Consider the following 5,663-nt stretch of genomic DNA (forward strand, 5'->3'; position numbering starts at 1 on the left):
GTATAGATATTCTGCTTCTTGCCTTCTCACTGAATGTAAATCCAGTTCATCATTTCTAACTACTGTATACTGTGCCATCAAAGGCCACATTTTCTCATTTGTCTTCTTAATGGTGGATGCACCATGGGTTGCCTCCAGCTTCAGCTACATACATAACATGAAATAAACATTCTGAAATTTTACTGTTGTTTTTATTCACTGTCGTGTCTGACTCTTCTTTTATATTATTATGTTTTTGTGTGGGTCCAGCTCTTTTGTGACCCCAAGAACTGTAGCCTGTCAGGCTCCTCTGTTCATGGAATTTCCTAGGCAAGAATACTGGAGTGGGTAGCCATTTCCTTCTCCAGGGGATCTTCCCAATGCAGGGGTCGAACCTACGTCTCCTGAATTGGTAGGCGGATTCTTTACCACTGAGGCACCAAGTAAGCCCTCTTCTGAAACTTACACCTTATGAATCTGTGTGAAAGGTCTTTTTGGTATTTGGGGGGTGGGGAGTGGAGGGAGTGGAATGGTATATACATACATACTCAGGAGTAGAATTGGTGAGTCACAGGACAAACAGAGATATACTTATCTATGTACAGCGTTTTGGGACAAAGCACGCATAAATTCATGCCTCCCTCCATCAGCAATTTGTGGAAAATTCTGTTTTCTCCATATCTTTACTGGCCCTTTGAATTGCCTTGAGTTTCTACTTTTTGGCATTATAACAGATATAAAATGTCATCTAATTGTTGCTTTCATTTGGATTTCTCTGATTACCAGCTAAGAGCTCATAGAGTTTTAAGTTCTGACATTTGCGATGTTTGGAGGTTTTTTTGTTTGTTTTGTTTTGCTTTGATTTTTGAGGGGAGAGAAGGGAGGGAGGGGATAAATCTCTATCTAGATACTAATAAGATTTATTAAGTCATATATTCTCCTTTATTCCCCATATCTCATCACTTTCTCCTGGATTCAGTTCTCTTCTTGCTCTGTGCTTACTTTAGGAGGCATTTCAAAGGTCTTTCATGGCAACATTCCTGAGGTCTTGAATAAATATTTATTTTCCTGGAGTATTTAAATGACAGTATAACTAGAGATAAAGTTCTTGTTCCAAAGTTCTTTGCCTTCTAGCACTTTGAAAATATTAGTCCATTGTCTTTGGCCTCCCAGCTATTAAGGAGTTCAAAGATATAATAATATGGCCAGGAATTTTTCTCTGCCACATAGTATTGTATTTGTAAAATACCAAATATGAAACATTTTTGGACTTTTCTGGTGGTGCAGTGGTTGAGAATCCGCCTTCCAATGCAGGGGACGGGAGTTCCATCCCTGGTCAGGGAGCTAATATCTCACATGCCATGGAGCAACTAAGGCTGTGCGCCACAACTAGAAGAAGCCCTTGTGCCTCAACAAAGACCTAGAGCAGCCAAAAAAAAGAGTAACATTTCTAAACACTGGCTCTGAACACGCCCTGATTCAAGAGTTGGAGCATTACCAGGGCTGTTTAAAAATCTACCTCCTCACTCCTTCCCTATCTTATCTTCTATTCTCCACCATCACCCCATCAGGGAACCACTTTCCTGAATGTTCCTCACTTTAAAAATAATTTTGTTATAAATGTGTGCTTTCTTAAAATAATACATGGTTTAGTTTTGCTATGTTTTTTTTTTTCAGCTTTTAATAAATGAGCTCATATCGTGCATGTGAAGCTAAGTTGAAGTGAAGGCCTCTCAGTCTTGTCTGACTCTTTATTACCCCATAGACTGTAGCCTGCCATGCTCCTCTCTCCAAAGAATTCTCCAGGCAAGAATGCTGAAGAGGTTAGTCATTCCCTTCTCCAGGGGATCTTCCCTACCTGGGGATGGTACCTGGGTTTCCCACATTGTAGGCATATTCTTTACCATTTGAGCCCCCAGGAAAGCCATCATATTGTGCATAGTCTTCTGCAACTTTTTTTTTTTTACTCAGCTTTAGATTTCTGTTTCATCTATTTTGTTGAATGGAGCTGTACTTAATCCTGATTCTTTTTGCATAATATCCCACTTTGGAATCATATTACAATCTATCCCTTATCCTGATGACAGACATTTAGGTTTACGTTCAAGTTTTTGACAGTAGAAAGAATATTGTTATGAATATTTTATACATATCTCTTGGTACATGCATACAACTGTTTGGAGTAAGGGTCATAAGGTTTGTATATCTTTAAGTTTATTCAATAAGGCCAAATTGTTTTCTGGAGTGTTTGTAAAATTTCCTTTTTTTTTTTAATTGCATTATAGTTGCTTTACAGTGTTGTGTTAGTTTCCACTGTACAATGAAGTGAGTATGTCTATTCACTTCAGCTAGATGTACACACTTTTCCACTTCCTCATGGATCTTCCTCCCCAGCAACCATCCTCCCCATCTAGGTCACCACAGAGCACCAAGGTGAGCAACCCGCGCTATACAGCAGGTTTCCACTAGCTATCTCTTTCACCCATGACAATGTACACATATCAATCCCAATCTCCTAATTCACCCTGCACCCCATCCTCCCCACCTTCACACATCTGTTCTCTGTCAGCATCTCTACTCCTGCCTTTAAAATGAGCCTGGGTCCTGCAACTACTGAACTCTGGGCGCCAAGAGTCTGTGCTCCACAGTGAGAAGCCACTGCAGTGAGAAGCCTGTGTATCACAGCAAAGAGTAGTCCCCACTTACTACAACTAGAGAAGGCCCAAGCAAAAGGCAGTGAAGACCCCGTGCAGCCAAACATAAATAAATTAATTCATTTTTAAAAATTATTAGACATTCAATAAGACGGGAAACTGAGATCTGTAATGAAGAGAAAGATCAGTCAATATACAGATATCCACAAATGACCCAAACATTGAAATTCGCAAAAAGTTGAAATAACATGGATCAATTTGTCAGAGTCTACAGAAGATCTGCATAATGACTGAAGAGATGGGAAATTTCAGAAGAAAGTTGGAAACTATAAAAGAAAAACCAAGTTGAAATCCCCAAACTGAAAATGCCATATCTGCGGTCAAAAATGCTTTGGATGTGATTAACAGGTTGGGTATAACCAAGGAAATGACTAGTGAAGGTAAAAACAGATCAGTAGATGGGAGTTGCTTGGTGGCCTCGTGGTTAGGATTCAGGGCGTTCACTGCTGTGGCCCGCCTGGGTTTAACCTCTGGCAGGGGAACTGAAAACCTGAAAGCTGCATGGTGTTGGGAGGGGGAGGGAGAAACAGATCAGTGGATATGGTCTCAACCGAGAGAATGAAAGGGCCATAATCAAAAAGGAAAAAGAAAGGACAACCAATTAATGCCCAAAGGGCAATAACACAGTAATCTTTGGAGTTGTCTTTTTCTTTTTAATTTAATTTAATTTTACTCTTGGCTGCGCTGGGTCTTCATTGCTGCTAGGATTTTTCTCTAACTGCGGCGGGGCGGGGGGTGGGGGGGCGCCGCTCTATAGTTGCCGCGCACTGGTTTCGCATTGCAGTGGCTTCTCCTGTTGAGTTGGCGAGCTTCAGTAGTTACAGCACGTGGACTCAGGAGTTGTGGCTCCCCGGCTCCAGAACACAGGCTCAATAGCTGTGGCTCACGGGCTTAGCTTCCCAGGGGGCGCCAGTGGTGAAGAAGACGCCTGCCAATGCAGGAAGACCTGAGACATGGGTTCCATCCCTGGGTTGGGAAGATCCCCTGGAGGAGGAAATGGCAACCCACTCCACTACTCTTGCCTGGGAAATCCCATGGACTGAGGAGCCTGGCGGGCTACTGTCCCACGGGGTCACAAAGAGTCAGACACTGCTGAAGCGACTTAGCATGCACGCACGGATTTAGCTGCTCCTCGGCGTGTGGGATCTTCCCAGATTAGGGATCAAACCCGTGTCTCCTCCATTGGCAAGAGGATTCTTTACCACTGAGCTGCAACGGAAGCCCTGGAATTATCTTTTTTTAGTAAAAAAAAATTTTTGTATTGCTATTGGACAGAGTAACATGGGGTTTCCGTGGTGGCTCAGATGGTAAAGCGTCTGCCCACAATGCGGCAGACTCAGGTTCGCTTCCTGGGTTAAGATCACCTGGACGAAGGAAATGGCAACCCATTCCAGTATAAGGATACAGAAAAATTCCATGAACAGAGGGGGGCCTGGTGGGCCACAGTCCATGGGGTCGCAAAAAGTCGGACACGACTGAGCGACTTCACTTTCTTTCTTTCACTTTCTTTCTGGACAGAAAGCATTTGGGTTAATCTCGTTAACCGAAAGCTCGGCCTCTGTACACCCTTGCCGAATCAAATTCCAGAGACAAAAGAGTTTCGGGTGAAGCAGGAAAGGATAGCTTTATTGCTTTGCCGGGCGATGGGAGACACACACTGGGCTTTTGCCTCGAAAACCTATTTGTCTCAAATCCAGAGAACTTAATGACGGTTTTTATAACAGTGGGTCAAATGTAGGGTCTTTGAAGGAAATGGCAACCCACTCCAGTACTCTTGCCTAGAGAATCCCATGGACAGAGGACCCTGGCCGGCTACAGCCCATGGTGTCGCAAGAGTTGGACGCGACTTAGTGACTAAACCACCACTTGACAAGACTGGGTGTGAAACTTTGCATTCCCTTAACCTCCAATCGGGTGGTTCCTCTCCTGAACTTGATGAACGGCTCTGGTCCCTTTCATCTTGCCTCACGTAGTTTCCTGGCCGCCCCCCCCTCGTCTTCTCCCACATGGTCTAGCGGTTAGGATTCCTGGTTTTCACCCAGGCGGCCCGGGTTCGACTCCCGGTGTGGGAAAAAAGAAGCTTTTGGCCCTCCTAGGTGGCGCTAGTGTAAAGAATCCTGTCAACGCAAGAAACAGTAAGAGACTCGGTATTCTTTACCCCTGAGTCACCAAGGAAGCCCTTAATTAGCAACCATTCAAAAAAGCCCTTTCTAAATCAACGAAGGTGACGGAGGCAGGAGTCTTGCCTACGAGAAAAAGGGATCAGAAAGACCCCCATGCCTGGGAACCCCACACGGCCCTTCTCGGTTTCAGCCTCGGCCTTCTACAAATTAATATCTAGCCTAACATACTTTCTAAGCGTTTTGATCAATAGTAAATAATAAATGAAATAAAAGAACACCCTTGTAAAGAATTGGATAATCCGCCTTGCGGGCAGATTCTTTACCAGCTGAGCCACAAGGGAAGGCCGAGAACACGGGAGTGGGTAGCCTATCCCTCCTCCATCTCATCTTCCTGACTCAGGAATCGAACTGGAGTTTCCAGCATTGCAGGTGGATACTTTACCAACTGAGCTATCAGGAAAGCCCATAGTTTTTAGATGTTTTAATCAATAGTAAATAATAAATGAAATAAAAGTACACTCCTCTAAAGAATTGGATAATCACTGCTAAGACCTGCTAGGCAATGCCCCAAAATATTAAAAAGAAATGCAATAATTCCTTTTAGCCTATTTCCAAACTTTGAGTAGTTTTTCCTAAACAAGAGTTAAGAGCTAAGACTTAAAAGATAAACATGGCTTTTTCTTTCTTCTTTTCTTCTCTTTTTCTCTTCTTTTTCTCTCTCTTGAAGACGTCTAGAGTTTTGTATATACCAAGAACTATGCTAAACATTTTAGGAATATAAACATGTTTAATCAGAGTAAAAGACAAATTGTCCCAAATTTGATCTAGGGCAAAATGCTTTTGTAGG

General features: G+C 43.0%; 1 non-coding gene across 1 annotated transcript; it reads left to right on the forward strand.

Moving 5' to 3' along the window:
* The first annotated feature begins 4,693 nt into the window (after positions 1–4,693).
* Positions 4,694–4,765, forward strand: TRNAE-UUC. The gene has a single exon. It is a non-coding gene; the product is annotated as a tRNA-Glu (tRNA).
* The last annotated feature ends 898 nt before the right edge of the window (positions 4,766–5,663 follow it).

Source organism: Cervus elaphus, chromosome 8 (assembly GCF_910594005.1).
Source record: "Cervus elaphus chromosome 8, mCerEla1.1, whole genome shotgun sequence".
NCBI lineage: Eukaryota > Metazoa > Chordata > Mammalia > Artiodactyla > Cervidae > Cervus > Cervus elaphus.